Here is a 20,098-nt window from a genome sequence, read left to right on the forward strand (position 1 = left end):
ATGTCGAGATTATACATTCGATGCACTTTCTGGAGCTGCGCGGTGCACCACGTCATGGTAATGAAATGTAATCCCACGAATACATGAGGCCATGTGTAAATAATAAATATATGGGCCTGGCCCTGGTTAAACATGAAAAGGTGGAGACAAAATGACGCTGCTTCACTGCTATCTGGCAGTTTCACTTTCAGTTATGGATGGGTCAATACTAGTGTGGGTGGGGTTCATAGAACAGTCACAATAAAACCTGCCATGACAAGGAGCCAAGAACAGACAAAGTGAAGGCTGGTAAGACGGGGTGGACCTCAGAAACCTAAATGCTGATCTAGAAGCCAAGGCGCACTGAAAAGCAAGATATTTTACTGCAAAGAACAAGTGAGTACTGTTCGCTGCCTCCAATTAACAGCTTACTGTGACCTGCGATGGACACTTACTGTAACTTAAAGTGCGTGTAGCCCAGATGGATTCTGCTAATCTTCCAGTTCCCTATATAATTCTATAAAATGAGCTTGTGTAAAGCACACTGTTTTTCTAGAGGGTGGGTCTTGTGTTGCCATAGAAACGCATATGGCATGCTGAAGTACGTATGCACATGCTTTCACGATGCAGCATCTAAATAACACTACAGAGTAGCAGCGATAGGCAGATTTAAGATAGAAAATACATTATAACTACACTGCAAATGGAGAGAGTGAGAGAGCTGGCACAGGCGGATTAATGGATGGCATAACACAGCCCCCCCCCAGACCCCGCTGTGCTGGGGGCCCCCAAGCTCCAGGCCCCCCCCCCCCCCTCAGCATGGCGTGCCCCCTTTTAGGTACTTTATAACTTAAGCACGGCATTCATATAGTAAGTGTCAGCTCGTTAAAGACGCTTAATAATGCTTTTAGTTTGCTCCTAGTTTGGTTCTGTGTTTGCTTATCCTCACTGCGGTGATATGCACACTATACTCCAGGCCCGGGTCAGACATGACAGCACCCATGCACCCGTGTGAATGTTTCAAGGGCGGCGGTCACTGGTCCTGGCAGCCCCCACTGCACATTCCGAGCTCTTCGGGGTGAAGCAGTTTATTTGAGATTTCAAACCATAGCAAGAGATATGCCATCGAATCAGCCGCTCCTGGGAAATGACTGGCAGCCCCTTTACACCTCGGGCTTCCTCTCAAATAAACCGGATCCGTCTCGGAGGAAATCATGGCTTCCAGTAATATCCCCATGACCTCTCCATCGCATCAGTTTAAGTGCCGGTTGAAAATATAGCATTGCTTAGAAAAAGGAAACACAGAAACTTGCCCCACAGCAGGTGCCTCCTGGAATCTCTTGCTTCGGTCCTCTGGGTACGTGTTCCTGATGCAGCCGGTGGTGGTTCAAATCCCATAGCTCTCGTCTGCTCCATCTCTGCAGCATCACAGTGAGTCAGCTTCGGGTGGGCGCTGGCGTGTCTCGGTGCAGAGCCTCAGTCACCAGCCAATGGCTTGAAGATTGGACCATTACCAGATGAAATACTATCATTTGATGTACAGTGCTTCTGTTAGCGGACGGGTATTTTAAAGCTTTCTTCTGTTGCAGTATATCAAACTTCTGCAGATTCGTCCAAAAATCACATATGCGCTACATAGTCTAGAGTACAAACCATTGATGGACACGTTTAATCCTCGTATTTTTTGTTAGAACTGCTTCATACGTGCTTCATACGTCAATCGGAGCTCGAGATTTAGCGCTTTCGAGGAAGCAGAGAAACACATCAAGTTGTTCCTGTTTCTCTTAGGTTTTGAACACTGAGCACTTACATTTGGAATTGCATATATTATGAGTATAATAGAAATGACAGACATAGCGCATTAAAGCTATTATAGGGGTAGGTGATATTTCTGTCTCTAGTATCTTGGAAAGAAATGGTAAATTGTAAATCTTTCTTCAACCACTCTTTAAGGGGGAGGAGATGTGTAAGTCTATACTTTTGTGAAACTTTACACTCAAGATTCGGGAATAGTCCAAAGTAGTAAAGTACAAAGTGAAATGGTAAACTCATATAAGTAAGTTACTCACATGTTTAAGTTACCTTTGTGAATAGCCCCCGGTATGCTTCAGGCTGGGGGAGTTCATGAGGTAGGATAATGCCGTCATCCTGCAGGAAGGTGTCATTTATAGCTTTGTAATGTAATGTAAGCCTGTTGTATAGGAAGATAGGTGGACTTCTTGTTTTTTGTGCCGCAGATAGATTCAATTGGATACAGTGTTTCTCTCTGTAAAGGTCCCCTCATGTTTGCATTTCCAGGTTTTGCGTTGTTGGCATGCTTTGGCATCCATTGTGGGTGAAATGTATGCAGTACTCTAATTGGCATGTGCGGTGAATACATTATTACCGCCTCCAAACGTTTTCCAGGCAATAGTTGTGCAGATAGCAGGACTTTTATCACAAGTGTACCTGAGATTTACATTATGGCCTGCTGCCGAGGGCTATACAGGTTGTTTAAGGCCCTGAACCTGAGTCATTGGCCCGAGCCATAGGCGAGGACATGGGCGTAACACAGGCCCGCAGCCCCCACATTGTGAGCGATGGCCCGAGCTCCAGGGGCCCCCTCGGCACACAGTACATTCACTGACAGCAGGGTCTGGCTAAAACATATTTTTAAAGTAACGCCCGCCGCCCCGCCTCATAAATTAAATGATGCGTACGTGATGCAGTTTTGCGTGGCACACAACTGCATGGTATTCAGCTTCAGGGTGAGGCTTAGGGTGGGGCAGGGCTGGGTCAGTATTGTCATGCTGAGCGTAAACTGCACGTGAGGCGGCTGGTGGGTCCCAGGCACTGACACAGTGAGACCATAATTTAATAATTGCTGGCCGTGGTCTTCTGCAGTCCCCTGTGCCAGCCACTGAAGCTGCAGGCCTCAGGTGAGTTGGAGACAACTAGCAGTAGAAACCTACTTTTCTGCATAGTGGGAAACTGATTATAGGGGCAGTAATGTGTTCTAGCGGTCATGATCGCTACTATTTTCTTTCGTTTGGACTTTCTTTTGCGCTACCAACTATATGTAGAACCGACCTATTGCTTTCTTATAGATGGCTTTCTGAAGTCTGCTTACATTGATGTGAAAAGAAGTTCATTATTTTGTTTTTTTTAAACAAAATTCTGAATTTTGCCTGAGGACCTCTGTTTTCCCTGGCAGGATAGCTGTAGTGAGGCACAAGTTATTGTGAATGTGCGTCTTGTTTAGTTTGCTTCTGCTTCTACGTTTGGGCACTTAATATTGGTAATGAAAAAACAAGGGAGAGAGTTGGGACAGTATGTGGGCCATCCTTGTCCCCAGGTGATTATGAATTAAACAACTTAGACGGTTCACATGGAAGTGGCTAGTCAACACTGTCGTGTCTGGCACCGCAAGGATTTGTTAAAAGAACCCTCACACACCAATCTAGTTGGTGTCATGCTTCATCATCGGGTTCCTAGCTGAGTAGCCGAATGCTACTCAGCTGTGCTGCGACACCTGACTACAGTGGAGCTGTTTTTTGTGTGTTTTTGTGTGATAGTGATGAAGTGGTGTGGTTTAAAAATACCTCTTTATTCCCAGTGGCCCATGGTATATTAAAAATAATGAGTAGATAATATTCCAAGACTTATAATTTGTGTCTTAATTATCCTTTGGTCTACATGTTTCAGCTCTCATCAAAAAATTAAAAAGAGATTAAGGACCCCGGAGTAGCTGGCAATGCGGGCGAGCACCAAGACGAATGAGTGACAATAGGGGCTCACCCCTCCCGGGAACAGATCGGCAATGAGTATAGCGTAAATAACGTACACGCACAACAGTGGACCAAAATTATGGTCAGTCCACTAAGCATAAAAAGCACATCTTAGCGAGTGTGCAAAAATGCATTAACACGTGGTTAAAAACCTTTTCCCACTCACTTTTTTCACTTTCACTTATATTTATTGTAGAGAGGTACTGAAGAAAGCTCCTTTTAATTTGTTGATGAGAGCTGAAACATGTAGACCAAAGGATAATTAAGACACAAATTATAAGTCTTGGAATATTATCTACTCATTATTTTTAATATACCCTGAGCCACTGGGAATAAAGTAACTATTAGTGAGTTTCCCAAAGGTATTTTTAAACCACAGCACTTCATCACTATCACACAAAAACACAAAAAAGACCAGCTCCACTGTAGTCAGGTGTCGCAGCACAGCTGAGTAGCATTCGGCTACTCAGCTGGGAACCCGATGATGAAGCATGACACCAACTAGGTTGGTGTGTGAGAGTTCTTTTAACAAATCCTTGTGGTGCCAAACACTACAGTGTTGACTGGCCACTTTCATGTGAACTGTCTAAGTTGTTTAATTCACTTAATATGGGTAACCTGTAGACATCATGCGAGCTGTCACGTCCCCCGTCTGAGTCAACGTAGGTGCAGTCTGTCGAGAAATGCTGACCTAAAGAGAATTCTTGTAGGTCCATAGCTGGCTTTGTTTTTGCTAATAGCTAATTCCACTACCAAACTACAGTCAACAGTTGCCCTTATCTTGAAAGTCTGCTTTTATAGCCACAAAGAATGGAATTCCAATACCTGCCTTTCACATCAGGTAGCTATGTTCTCTTACCTAAAAAGGGCCCTGCTGGTTAGTTTTTTATTGTTTTACATGATGAGTAAAAACTAAAGACACACTTTTATGTAAGGCAATGGAAAAATGATTGATGCAGTTAATCGGTGGCACTTTCCATGGCTTAGGTGTCGTACTGCACATCTGCACCAAGAAAGAAAGAACAGTTACATTTATGGTGGCAAAGAATGAGTGGGTCTTGTTTATCATAGATCAGGGCTTGGCAGTCAGGACATACTCTTCTTGCTAATGGCTGACCGCACAGTGTTCAGCGCTATGACAGAGAACACTCTACATTCACGCCTACAGCGTATGCCAATACTATTAACATTTGGAAAATAGAGAGAATAATGTAAATAAAAATTTGAAAAAAAAACCATGACTTTGCAATTACTAAAGTAACTCTTGAACATATTAAATGGTTTGATTATCTCACACACGTTTATTGTCAAATTATTCTGGGCGAGAATAACTTTGTAAAACCTTGCACAATGAGAAGACTGCACTGCATGTAAAAGACTTGCCTCTGTTCCAAGGTCATTTCCTGCTAATCCCAGTACTGGTACTGGATGTAAATTAGAGCACTGATTATGACGAGCATGTGTTCCATGGCAATGGCACATCTCTGATGGACGCTTCTTCACGTAGATTCCTTGCGTTTTGATTATCTGTAGGTACCAGACTGGATCCACCTACTCTTTACAAAGCTGCAGCTTTTTGTTACAGCTAGATGGCGCTGTGTGTCTCCAGATGTGACAACACTCTGCCTTATAATGCACCATGGTGCGCCTCATATCTGTTTCTTTCTGGCACTGTGTTCTTGCAGTTAAAAGTCAGCTTGCAAGGAGTAGAACCAAATGTTTCTCTTGTATTACTACCCCTATATATGGCTCTAAAGCGCTTACCTACATGGACAGCAAGCTACGCCATATAGGATGCATGGCTGAAAGGGTGTTGTCTTTGTTGCACCCCATGCCTGAAATCTTGGCGGTCTAGTTGTTGTTAGCCAAGCATGAATCCAAGTCTTATGCTGCTAATTTGCCATTGGTCAAGCCAGAGACACAATCCCAGGAACTTTGGGACCTAAACGGTGCCAGGCTGCACAAGGTAACTGACTCTCAACCAGCCCCTCCACCCTGCCTGAAGGCAAGAGGTTGACTGGAGCCGGGAGTTATGCTGTGCTAATGGAGTGGGAAGAAGCCTCCAGGGCCACTTGTGAGCACTGTACAGGAATTAATGGACTGTCCACGTGGAATGGGAATGGTACTTTGCAATGCTATAACTTTGTAGTGACGGATCCAATGTTTGTTGTTTTGTTCCTGTTTTAATCATAACATACTTTCTGATGTTACTAAATAGATCTGGGATCATTTACTGAGAGGTTTCTTGATTCTGCTGTTGTGCTGATACTACTAGTCAATACCAAACATGTTCCAAAGTAGCCTTCCAACTCAAATCTGCACTATTAAGGGGTAGACAAAGCTGTCTTGGAGAAATAGTGTTTGCCTGACTATGGGCTAATTTTGAATTGTAGCTGGAGAATTTGCCCCATCAAATGCCCGGCTTCCCAGACATCTTATACAGGGTTAAAGTTCTTGGATCTGCTCTTTTTTTGTGCTTCATGTTATTATGAGTCCTGGGGCTAACAAGGTTAACACAAAACAGACTGTTGAAAAATAAGAACCAATGAGTCAGTAGTTGTGTTTTTTTTTGTATAGTGAAAAGGGTTATTCGAAGACTCAATAAGGCGCATAAAAATATAATTAACCACGGAGCAAACTTCTCTCACACGCATAAAAGCAAAGACCTGGCTTGTGAAGCGAGTATCAAGGCAGTCAGAGCCATTCCCTGGTGGAAGGCCCTGGGAAAATAATTTCACAAAACAGCCCTTGAAGTCTTTTTGATCCAAGAACAAAGGAGCACACAGAGGCCCAAAGGGAAGAGTGAAGTGTACCAAACTTTGGGCCAAAGCAAAGCATCATCAGAAGTGAGGACAGAGGACCAGAGAGCAGGATATGGAAAGGTCATGGCTGTAGGAATTGGCAAGCAGATGAGCTTGGTTCAAATGAGACAATAAGCCCATAGCAAAGAACAGAAAATGATAGATAAAGGCCCTCCCTTCTGCATTCAGGGATGAGTTCTCCACTTTGCAGAAATGTAATCTTCTTCCACTTCACAGCAACATTTCAGGGGAGGCCTCTCCGTCCAAATCAGCCATAGCTTAGAGTGTGAGAAAACAGCAGTGAAGGGCCTGCATCATGCCTGCAGAAGCAATTAGAAATGCCTGGGTTCCTGCAGGAAGTATAGTGTCACAAGAAGAGACGAGGTAACCAGGCACTACTGAATGAGGCCATGTCTGACTCCAAGGGCATAGACCAAGCAGTAGCAACCGTAAAGGAGAAGGAAGCAGGAACACCAGCCAGTGGCATAACATAGGCACCCGTAGCACTAGCGGTGTGGGTGGCAAGCTCTAAGGGCCCCCTCAGCACAATACCCTGGCTGGGGACCTCCTGATTGAGTCCGGAGGGGCCCCTTCCACGTATCTTGCAGGGGGGCCCCCTCAAGTATTGTTACGCCTGTGGGAGACTGAGAGAGGGGCATCAAACTCTTGGCTTGGGGGACTGGAAGTGCATAGAGAACATGACTATGCTGTGAATGCAGTGAAAATGCCGAATTCACGACATAGAGAGCGAGACATGGGAGAAAAAACAAGCGAAAGTCAAAGGAGGGTAAGTGGGAGCTCAAAGGCGAAAAATGAGGAAACAACAAAGTGAGATAAAAAGAACACAAAACAAGTGGTAGAAAATGAATTCCAGAGCCAGGAGATAGCAGGTGGCAAAGACAAAGAGTAAAAGACGTGAGGGAGAGTCAAAGTGCAAGAAAGAAGACAGGGTGAGGAGAGAAAATTGACAAAGTAGAGAGAATGCAAGAGTACGGTCGAGTGTTAGTAAGAGAAAGAAAGAGATAGAGCATGAGAGAAAGCGAGAGAGAGACAGAAAGATCAGAGAGAAAGAGAGATAATTTGTTGTGTGGAGCACCTTTCCAAATTACACATCTATTGCGTGACCTGTGTTTGCAGACGTTAATGTGGAGTGTCCACAGCATTTGTTTGTGAAAGCATGTAGAGGAGTGAAAGAGGTGAGGTTGTGTTTATGGCCTGGCTTCATAGTACTGCTGTGCCAGACACTTATGTGAGCATCACTAGAGAGGGACTTTGGGTCCGGCCACATGTTGGGAGCCAGAAGTACATGTTTTGATTGAGTAGAAGTTGTGTACTTCTACTAAAAAGTGCTTGCCCTCCACACAGCATGTGACCATTTTGTTTATTTATCCAGCTGCCTTAGCTTGAATTTTCAGGGGCACACATATGACATTGTAATGCTAGTGAAGGCAGTCATTACTTCCATGGATGTTTAGGTCTGGCTTGACACTGCAACTGTCACCTGACCTTTTAACCTACACCAATATTATTCTACAGTTCTACCTGTCCACACAAATACATAGTCATTCCCTTGTTTTTTACAAATAAAGCTTCACATTACCTTATAGCATTCCTTTAAAGCCAGAACTATTGGCATTGCCAATGCTTGTTTTAGATCTAGAGCAAGAGGGTGTGCTAGCTGTCTCCCAAAGGTTATACCATAAAAGCAGAGAAAGGGACAGTGGGTCAGCCACCCTCAGCCATTGGGTATTGTGAGTGTCATTCAAACTTTGAGTAACTCACATCACTACCGATTGTTTTAACTGTCAATCAAGACACAATGCTGTTAGATTTCCCTTTTATGGCATTATGCCATACGTCAATGCGGTAGGACTGTAAGTCTGCATAGGGAGAGGCTGGCAATGCCAAGGAGTTGATCTCAGCCAGAGCATGATTTGTAAAAAGAAACAAAAAATCGCCATGGCCCAAAGGTGTATAGGAGGTCGCCATCTGTGCCCACCAATGATGCCACTGTCTCTCACTGCTGGCCCCACTGTGGTGCATCCTAGGATGTCTCACTACTTGTCTGTAGTTGCCTAAGCCTTTGCTATAGGCCCTAGTGCCCCTAACTGTCTCACGACTTGCAGGCATGGCCTGAGCATGCACTCATTGGGCTGCTGCACTTTGTACTTGCTGTGGTGGCTCTAGCCAGTTATGGAACATTGACTTGTCTTTAGTGAGCTGTGATGCTACTACTGCTTGTGCCTTAGTAACAGCTGCTGCTTCTGGGCAATGAAACACCTTGGAGGAGGGGAAGCTGGGCTTATATTGGACTCTTGGCATGATTCTAGTAATTCTAATGTGGGCATATATGCTCTAATGGTGCTTACTGCTAGCTAGGTTGACCACCTATTATTTTCTTATACCCTCTGCAAATTGAAGCAAAACTCTGTTGTCTGTAATTGCTCTTCTTACAGATGCCTTTTGTCTAAAAGTACTTTCCAATAAAAATTTGGCACTCAAGGGCTCACATCCAATCCATTTTCTTCTAGCATTCTGTTAGTGTAGTAAATGTGTGGACGTTTGGTATTGGATGGTGTACAATTCACCAGCAAATGCTGCCTTGGGAGCTGTTCATCAATTCTACAGCTTCTATCACTGTTCCTGCTGCATTTTGGTCCCCTTCAGCACCTGCTTCCTCATTCCCTTCAGCACTGCCACAGTTAATGCTGCCTTGTCCTGTAGTTCCTGCAGCTCCTTCTCCCAGTGACCGCACACTCACAGTCACTCGTATTGTTGACTTCTTGGAAGCTGAATCTTGCTCCCAAGAATCTCCTGCTATGACTTACCAGCAAAGCACAGCTTCCAAGCACAGAGCAAAACACACGTTATTCAGCGAGGCAACCATTCCAGGTTGTCTGTGCTGGGGTGTCTTCCTTGTATCTTGGGCTCGACCTGTGGGCTTCTACTCCCTTTGTGTTCAGAAGTGGGTGGGAGTGGACAGGAGGTGGTTGTCTAGAGCTGTAGTATCATTTATCTACTCAGAGATTCCCACACATAAAAATATACAATTTACTGTCTGGTGCATTCAACATCGTTGACTTAGCCCTCGCTACCTACCATTCATCAGCTATGGTGCCTCAAGACCCTGAGAAGTAAGAAAACAATTTTCCTACAACCACAAAAATTCAGAAGAGCAACAGCACAGAAACAATCATTCTCCAGGGCAGACATAATAGCTTGGAATTTGCTGCTTCCTACCCTCAGAACGCTTACCTCACTCTCAATCTTTCTTTAGCAGCTTAAGACTCAGCTTTTGAGACAATTCCTAGATGAAACCTTCTACAGAATCTTGGACTTAAAGTGTTGATATGATACGTGACTAAGTGTATGCTTCTCAGTGTTTTACCCTCTCTCCATCTTGATGTAATCCTTACACCTAACCTCTGGCATAATGTAAGGCTACCTCCTACTCACTGGTCTAAGCAGTGGCGTAACGAAACTTGAGGGGGCACCCCTGCAAAGTACACGGAGGGAGCCCCACTCCCCGGCCCACCTCCTACCACTTTTGCAGAGGGGGCCCCTGGAATTTGGGCCCCCCCCTCACCGCGCAGGCTGCGCGGGCTTATGTTACACCACTGGGTCTAGGCGCCGCATAAGTATTAAAATAAATCAATTTAATTTTGAAAGTGGGTATTACCAGCAGAAGAAACCCCTATGCAGCAATGGATGGGTTAAAAGAGGCTTCCCTTCCAACCTTCTCCTGCTCCAAGCTGCGTCAGGCACCTGCTATAAGTTTACGACTCACAGGCAGTGAGAACAGATGCATGGGGGTGATTTATTAATATGTTTAAGCCCACCCCTTTCCAACTATAACACAATCACAAGCAAGGAGCAGAGCAAGGCACAGTCCAGCTCGCTGGCAAGGTCCATCTTCTCAAAGTGTCTTCCAATAGCTTTCCTTTTCCACCTTTCAGTGCTGAAACCACCAACCCCACAACCTCCAGGTTTACAATCATCCACCATCCCTTGGTAGGAGCCTCATGGTTGTTGAAAACTGGATAGAGCACATTTTTACCCAGCATGCAAATTATATTTATAGCTAGCTTTAATCTCCAATGGGGTGATCCTTGTGACTCAGCTGCCAGCCTAGTCGCTGACATAATTTGCAATATTTACCTGACATAACACTGCAAGAAGTCCACTCATGATAAGGGCTCCAGACTTGATCATCTCATAGTCTCCAAACGAGACATCTTGTCATCCGATGACCCGATACCATGTGATTGGCCAAGCTATCTCAAATGCCCTCTTATGTACTAAAACATCAATTATTGGACAACTCAAAATACTTAGACTAGGCTCTGTGGCGCCAAACACGCTGTCACCAATGTAGCTGCTTGAGTCACTACTGCTCTACCCATGCCCTGCAAACGTCCAGTAAGCAAACTCCTTTACTTTCCACTACACTTTGTCAGACAACCTTAGAGATGTAACTTTTTTGAAAGAAAGAATAACAAAGACTTATAAGATGGTGTCCTGGTATGCAGAACAACTCAACTTTAAAAAAAAGAAATGAGGTGCTCTAGGGAGCTTATGGTATCAAAGCTGTTCCATACCTAAACTGATTAGCTACTTCTCGGCCAGAATAATTACAAAAAGCAAGTTTGATGCAAAAGCCTGCTCTAACAAACCCAATTAAACTCTGCCAAAAACCAATCCAAAAACTCATTGAGAAAGCCGAACAGGCCATCAATCCCCCACCAGCATCTATTGTCTTCTATCCTTTGTAAAAAATGTCAAAGCCATTAAACTCTTGCTGGGGCCCAATTTTCTTGTTTTCCATTTTATCTCCAAGAACCCACTCTGGTCGATTGAACCTTTTTACTTGCCCAATAGCGTGGAGGGAGCAAACACAATTATCAGAGAATATTTTCCGCAATTTGACATAATTAAGGACTCGAAACTCAATCTCTATTGCTCTTGGGATTTTATTATCAACATAAACATCTGCAGATATAGGCACCTTAGCACAAGGCACAACAAGTAAATAGGCACTAACACAAATGCTACTCTACGAAGAATCCGCATTCGACTAAATATAAACAAAAGTACAACTTCTAAAAGCATGAGGTAGATAACTACCAAGCCAATGTCAATATAAGGAATCATTAATCCAAAGCATCTCTGTCCCTACTCTATGCTAGATGACATCCCTGCTTAACATTCCCTTAAGACCCAAGAAATCGTGAAAAGGTGTCAGAAGTGAAACTTCCTAAGAAGTCTTCACTTAGAGAGAGCTTGATCTAAAGTGCTCCTTCTAGCTCCTCGCCCACCTCTTCTCTGCTCAACCCACGGGGCGCTGTCCCTAATACAAAACCCCAAATCATAGAACACGGCCTCGGGACACCTCCTCGACCAGGTCTTCTTCCATTAATTTTCCATCCAGAGCTGTCCATCCTCCATCGTCCATCAGCTTGGCCTTGGGTCCCAGACACCGTCCGCACTAGGAGTTGCGATTGGCACATTCCAAAGTACTCCCATGTCTGGCTTCCCCCATAATTCAACTCTTAGACAAAGACCTTTGCTACTAGCGAACCAACTGTCCTTGCACCTGCGGTGAGATCATGGGATGGAGAAATACTTAGCATCTTTTAACTTTACAATTTACTGCAGCCCAAAACCTCTACCAGAATAAATCATTGCGGCCTACCGCATTCAGCTAACATAAGAAATAACAGGCCTTTCTTCTCAACGATATATGTGCATTCGGGCCTCTACTCAGTTAAACACGCTATTAAATCACATTCCAAGCATTAGTGCTTTTACTTTCATATACATGAATAAGCGACCTACATGAGTAATTTTAATCATGGCACACGTTTAACCTAATTCATTGCATTGAACGAAAACTAATCGTCATGCATTTTACTGAATACATTCACAATATGTGTTCACATCTCTAACACTTCTATGTTGCGATATAGCTAATACATTTCTTAATACATTTAGCACGACACATCTAAATATACATTGATTATATGCGGGTGCCAACTAACAGTGAATATGATGCAACCCTACAAATTTCAAAACCTTTAGGCGCTACATCAGTTCCCCTCTATGATGACAACTGTCATCACACCATCATATTCTCATTTCTCCTGAAATAAGAAGCTGATCTAAATGGTACTTGTTACCATTCTACTCTGTCGGATCCCTTCCATCCGTTTAAGATTCTGATATTGACGGTCCTGCAATCTCGCCATTCTCTGCTCATTCGCTCTGAGGGCTCTTTCGACCCTATTCCCTCTGTACCATTTCCAGGCTCTTACGAGTCCCCACAGACAGATCACACAAACCACAGCAATTATTATTGGCTTCAACACAGATCCAAGGAATCCCATTCCCAAATTCGCAAACCAAGTCCCCACTCGACCAAATCCTTGACCAATCTTTTCCCACACATTCTCTTCTGTCAAATCTACTATTTCCTTATGGATTGTGGTAATGTTGTCTATGTATTTCTCCAGGTTATGGAAGAAGGTATTCCCCGGTTACTTTTAGGTCCAAGAGGGGGGAAAAAAATTGGAAATATAGGATTATATGCCTCTTAACCGACCTATCTTATTTTTGTAGGTAAAAAACTCTCAAAGATCAATGTAACAACACCACAATGTTCCCCATAAATACAATGTCTTTACAAAATTGTTGCTTTTTCTTTGTTTTTATTGTTTAGTAAGAAACAAAAAGATTTTTTTGTATCAAAAATATATATTCATATAACATTTTCATATTTTTGTATTTTTTCTTTGTTTGTGCTTTACATAAATTCTAGAGACGAATGGATATACGTGATCAATAGATATAAACAACAGTTAAATTGTTATCAGAAACAAAAACAATACTTGGATAATTAACAGTGCCCCTCAACGAACAACAAAAAATGTCTACATTTACATCTTGCTAGCTATTCTTGCATACCAACATCCATACCACATGCCACAAAATATACAGACAAAAAGGATTATAAAAAGTCTCACAACTGGATAGATCTCCTGCTAATTATTGTTGTCAAATTTTTATTCTGATGACATTGTTTTCAGACTGAATTTCTTTTTCTCATTAGATTTAAGTTGATCCATTAGAGTTCGTTTTCCAGTTGTGAAGTAGCTGGTCTGGTCTACGTACGTTTCGGTGATAATATAACTAGGATCACCTTCCTCAGGACGATCAAAGAATTAAAAGAGTAGAGGGGAAACTTTATTCTGAAAATGCAAACACACTATATGTGAGATATGGGGAATATTGAAGTACTTAATGTATTCTTCAGAACAACTGTTATTGTCTATTTCTTCCAGTAAGCTGATTCATGCAAGTCTCAGGAAAGAGAAGGGGAAAGAACCATTCAAAGTGAAGAAATATAGAATTATATACAACCCTTCTACGGAGTAAAGAACTATGCAATTCGATTTAAAGATAGGAAAGCCATAGAAATCTTGGTGATGTACCCATTAGTTAGAAAAACAAAGAGCCAATTACCCTGTGTTAAAGATAGAAATACAGAATTAACTCCGGAGTACCTGTTTGAGTATAGTATATATACGTAGTGAAATCTCTGTACTGGTTCCTCTAGGGTAGCTATCTGGTAGGACTAGAACCGTTGCTTACACAATCTGTTGTAAACTAGAGAAGAAAATAAGAGCTAATCAGAAAAAGAATCCTATGAAACAGGGGATTGTGACTAAAAAAGGGTGGTTGATGATATCTCTTACTCTGCCAACATGAAAATATTCAGTGTCAGGATGTCTTGTCTTGGTAAAAGTCTGTCCTGTGCAACCTGTATTAGCCTCACACGTATGTTGTCTCCTAAGTTGGAGTGTTGCTACAAAGGAAAGACATATAGGAAAAGGTCTGGATGTGCAACAACATTTATCACTGGGTGTATTCAAAAGAGTCTTATGTTGATCTTACCTCCCAGCGGGGTGCAAACGACAAACAAGAGGTTTTTCTATTTTGTTTTTTTAGGCATCTATTATCCACGTTTACCACATGAGGCTTGAGATGTTGGATATATTAGTTTGTTCTAGAAGATAAATTCAGCAACGTTACAATTCTATTCTAATTGGTTATCAGGGCTTATTTGAACAACAACACACTCAAAAATTAGAAATAATTATCTTTAAAAATATCTGATTAAGGAAATCTCTCTATGTTTTCAGATAATTTTTTCAAAATTTGAAGAGACTTTCAGTTGTAATGGTCGCACTGAACTAACCTGAACATTTGCTGGTTCGGTAGAGCCATGGTTGGTATTTTATTTAAGATTTTATGTTTCTTGCGCTTGTTAGAACAAAAGTGAATGGATAGTCGTTTTTCTAGAGCTCTATGTTGTTATGTGAGAATTGATTAATAATAATGTCAATTCAGACAACCATCAGTTATGATTTATTGGGAGACCTGGTGTTATAGGCAAGGTTACCAAAAGGGAAGCATAATTGTTACACTTTATCTAAATGCAAAACCACTAATACTTTCTTTTTAGAAAAAATCATGTCAACAATTAAGCTAAATAGATTATGCGACAAAAAGAAGCAAAAGCGTTCTAGACTCAGACTAGAATTGTATTCTAATTATTCTAAAAAGGGAAAACAAACGCTTGCTGAGGTCAAACAACAATTTAAAGCATAAAAGAAACTAGGAAGTCTCTATGTCTAAAACTAAACAAGGCGGGAATAAGGTCCTCTTGCTCTATGGCACAGTGTCAATCAAACGGACAGAGTGAAACTAAGTCCGAAACAATGAGGGAACCTAAGTAATGGTATCAGCATGGATGGTATCAACTTACCTTCCGTAGTTCTGTGGAGCGTAACCCTCTTGTTGTCCGATGCAAGGTTTATGACGGACGATTATGGACGCATTTAAATGTCTGCCTATCGTAGCGTAATCTCGCGATATTTTCTGCATATCCGGTACTATACTCCTAAGGGTATTATGACCGTGGGGGACATATTGGAATGGGTCTTTCACAACCAAAGCAAGACCTAAAGTGTTTAAGACTGCTGGGGTGTGTGCGAAGTTAAAAGCTGTGAGCCGATGCAATGTATGTGACATAGCAAGGTCTCATGACATCAATGGTTCTGTTCAGGAAAGAATAGTTTAACTTGGGTGACATATTGGAAAGGGCAACTCTCAGCGAGAAGAGTTAAAAGTGAGAGTATCTACTGAGAACATTGTGGTGTTGTTACATTGATCTTTGAGAGTTTTTTACCTACAAAAATAAGAGAGGTTAAGAGGCATATAATCCTATATGTATTTCTCCAGGTCCTTACTATTGTCTGGAATATACGTGCAACATTCCTGGACCTTCAGCAATTTACAGACTCCGTCCTCTTTTGCCAATAATACGTCTAACGCAAGTCGATTCTGCAAAACCATATTCCGTATCGATAACATTTCTCCATTCACCAACAGCAATGACCTCGCCGTATTCATTGACAATTCATCCACCACAGTCGCCAATCTTCTTATTTTCACATCATTCAGGACCACACCCAAACCAGGTATAGTCACTCCGAATATATCACCAATCACCGCTCCTGCACTTACAGCTCTACGCACTTTAGAATAACGTCCCGTCTCTAGTAGATTCAAATCTTCAGCATGATAAATCTTTGGGAAAATGATAGCCAAATAACACGTACCATACCAATTCGCAGGCAATTTCACATATGCATTCCTCCCACATACATAATACACAGTCGGAATCACCTGTACCGGACCTTGCAAGAAGTTCTTAGCAGAGTCCTCCATGGTAAAGGTATGATCACACGTACTATGCCCCACTGGAACCTTCTCCTTAGGAGTTTGAGGACGGGCAACACACAATTTGCCCTTCTGAACTTCATCTAATGCAATCGGTCCATAACTTCCCTTAGATTTGTGCAATCTCTCCTCATCAGTCCAATCCACTGGACTATCTCCTGTATCTCGTGTCTGGGTCAGTTTTTTATACCTATCCTCTATCTGACCTATGAACTTCTTTTCCGTTTCGGACAACCAACATGTCAAATTATGTCTATAAGCATAAGCTGTATCTAGCTTCACAGTCGGTATGAAATACTTCCGAAGTCTATCCTCTGACTTGTAATAATCATACTTATTCAAATGCTTATATGCCGGAACTTCAGGAAGTACTGTATCATAATTTGAAAAGAAATACTCAAACTGTTTCCTCTCATAAAACAAACTAAGCAATAGGCTACAAGAAATCCCATATGTCAATGGGAGATGATGGTATCTAATACCTTCGTCTACTGAAGCAGGCAACTGCATGCACACATAACAATCCTTCGCATTCATCGCATCAACATACTCATACAACAGCTTCGCATAAGCATTACGTTTAAAATCAGCTCTAGACAAATCTATATGAAACATACGACTCTCCTCAAGCGTCCAAGCTCTCTGATCTCTAATAGTGACCCCTCCCTGTCCTAGAGTGGTAGGTGTGGGTGTTCCCTGAACCTCCCCCTCCTGTCTATGGGCCACCATGTACGAAGTTACTACTACTGCAAATATAACAGCTATCACTACCCCTAACAGTGTGCCTATCACTATTTTGGCTCTACGGTGTGTATTTCCAGGTTCCGCCATCTTTGAAATGTTCTCAATGTTCAGTACAGTCTCTGCTAACACAAGTCTCTTTCTCATCCAGCAATTCAGTTCAGATGCTCTCTTAAAGCGGGGAAACCTCTAACAAAGTTCAATTTCTCATCTCTTTGGATCAGGAAGACTTCCCTAGTTCTTCTTCGCCTTCCAACGGAAAATCCCTAAATTTATTCTTCTTCCTCTCGGGCCTAGGTTATTTTCCTTTCAAACTTTATATACAGCAAATTTTACAATCAGTCCAGAATAACTGCCAGTCCCAACAGCTCTAGGACCCCCTGCAAAATTTCAAGTTTAAGGGTTGTCAGTTCTTGGGGAGCTGGTATAACTGCAAAGGTTGGGAAGTCCAGCGTTTCCAAAATCAGACCGGATGATCTTCAAAAGTGGTGGATTCGGAATATTGATGGTCAATATTCCTTCGATGTCCAATCCTGGAATCCTCAACAACAGTTCCACTCACGGAAACGGAGAACTGCTGACCAGTGTGATCGATCTCAACCTTCCCGTGTTCAGTAAACCTGGCATCAGTCACTGTGTATGCCCACTCTGGTGAGGCGTACTTTTGGGACTGCACTCTTGTTCTCTTCGATCTTCTCAGAGCACCTTGGGGTCGATCTTCGTCACTTTGCTCTGCTTCTGATTCTTCTGAAACTGGGGCGAGATCTGTTCTTGGTGCCGATCTCAAGTTTACCCGTCTCTGACTCACGGGCCAAACCCTTTCTGCTTCTGTGGCACCTCCACTCTCCCTACTGGTACCCTGTGTACTGCTTTCTTCTTCAGCAGAATTTGACTCGGTACTGCCCACTGCAGCTCTTTCTTCTTCTTTCGAGTCCGTTTCAGTGTTACTTTCACGTTCCCTTTCGGCTTGGTTTAGTGCACAACCAGCTGCGTCAGCAACCCCTACAGCTTGACTTGCCCTCTCAGATGGCTCTGCCACCTCAGCTGGGTTCTCGTTCTCGAGAGGGACTGTTTCTTCCAAGGGTGCTGGAACTCTACGGGTATGGGAGGCGTGGGGAACAACCTTTACAATGCAACTTTTACAACGCACTACACTTACAACGCATTTTTTACAACGCACAATCCATTACAACGCATGACATTACAATGCATGACACTACAACGCATTTTTAAAAACTACCTTTACAACGCATTCCATTACAACGCATACTACCATTACAACGCATACCATTACAACGCATAATATTACACTACGCTGTCCAACACTTACCCTACTGTTGCACCCCCTGGAGTTAGAATAGTAATTTTTACCCCTATACTATCCAACACTTTCCCTACTGTTGCACCCCCTGGAGTTAGAATAGTAATTTTTACCCCTATACTATCCAACACTTACCCTACTGTTGCACCCCCTGGAGTTAGAATAGTAATTTTTACCCCTATACTATCCAACACTTACCCTACTGTTGCACCCCCTGGAGTTAGAATAGTAATTTTTACCCCTATACTATCCAACACTTGCCCTACTGATGCACCCCCTGGAGTTAGAATAGTAATTTTTACCCCTATACTATCCAACACTTACCCTACTGTTGCACCCCCTGGAGTTAGAATAGTAATTTTAACCCCTATACTATCCAACACTTTCCCTACTGTTGCACCCCCTGGAGTTAGAATAGTAATTTTTACCCCTATACTATCCAACACTTACCCTGCTGTTGCACCCCCTGGAGTTAGAAAAGTAATTTTTACCCCTATACTATCTAATACTTACCTTAAATGCAATTTAATATTATGCGTTGTAATGGTATGCGTTGTAATGGTAGTATGCGTTGTAATAGAATGCGTTGTAAAGGTAGTTTTTAAAAATGCGTTGTAGTGTCATGCGTTGTAATGTCATGCGTTGTAATGGATTGTGCGTTGTAAAAAATGCGTTGTAAGTGCATGCGTTGTAAAAGTGTGCGTTGTAACGACATACATCCGGGAGGCGTGTACCCAGTTCGGCAATCCTCCACACTTCACTGCTGTGTTCGTAACTAGAATGATTTGATATGGCCCACGCCACCGAGCATCCAGGCAACTCTTCCTCACGTGTTTGCGCACCAATACCCAGTCCCCGGGGCACAAGTCGTGGCACAGTTCACTTGCGGCTGGAACCGTTGCTGTCTGCACCTGCTGAGACACAGAACGGACCACGTCAGCCAGGCCTTTACAATAGTCCAAAATCATATCATCAGTGATGTTAATCAAAGCAGTGGCAGGTATTGCTGGCAAGCGCATCGCCCTTCCCATAAGAATTTCATGGGGTGACAATCCAGTCCTCCTATCAGGGACACTACGGAGACTCATGAGAACTAAAGGTAATGCATCTGGCCACTTCAAAGATGTCGAAGAACACACTTGAGCCATTCGGGCTTTCAAAGTTCCATTAACTTGCTCCACAATCCCAGAAGCCTCTGGTCGGTAACTGCAGTGCAATCTTTGGTCTATATTCAAGGCAGCACAAAGCAGCTTCATGATTTCACTGTGGAAATGCGTTCCTCTATCTGATTCAAAAGAGGTCGGGAAACCGTACCTCGGGATTAGTTCTCTCAATAGTAACTTAGCTACAGTGAGTGTGTCACACCTACGTGTCGGGTAAGCCTCCACCCACCTGGAAAAGACACATACTATGACTAATATGTACCTCAACCCATTACACTTCGGCATTTCAATAAATTCCAGCTGCATTCTATTAAAAGGTCCACCTGACCTACCTATGTGACTCAACGTCACAGCGGTCCTCTTTCCTACATTCATCTGTTGACATGTGACACACCTCTGGCACACAGCTTCAGCTACCGTCCGAAACTTCGGATTGTACCATGTCTGGCGAAACACTCGCATCATTGCATCTCTGCCAAGATGTACAGCACCATGTATCATCCTCGCCATGGGATTCAGCAAACA

At 42.8% G+C, this 20,098-nt stretch overlaps 1 protein-coding gene across 1 annotated transcript in view; it reads left to right on the forward strand.

Moving 5' to 3' along the window:
- The first annotated feature begins 229 nt into the window (after positions 1-229).
- Positions 230-20,098, forward strand: part of LOC146806102 (ecto-ADP-ribosyltransferase 5-like) — a 344,837-nt gene continuing 324,968 nt past the window's right edge. Inside the window, exon 1 of the mRNA XM_085623440.1 lies at positions 230-375. The gene's annotated coding sequence lies outside the window, so the exon portion shown is untranslated. The remainder of the gene's footprint in view (positions 376-20,098) is intronic.

This window comes from Triturus cristatus, chromosome 8 (genome assembly GCF_964204655.1).
Source record: "Triturus cristatus chromosome 8, aTriCri1.1, whole genome shotgun sequence".
Taxonomy (NCBI): domain Eukaryota; kingdom Metazoa; phylum Chordata; class Amphibia; order Caudata; family Salamandridae; genus Triturus; species Triturus cristatus.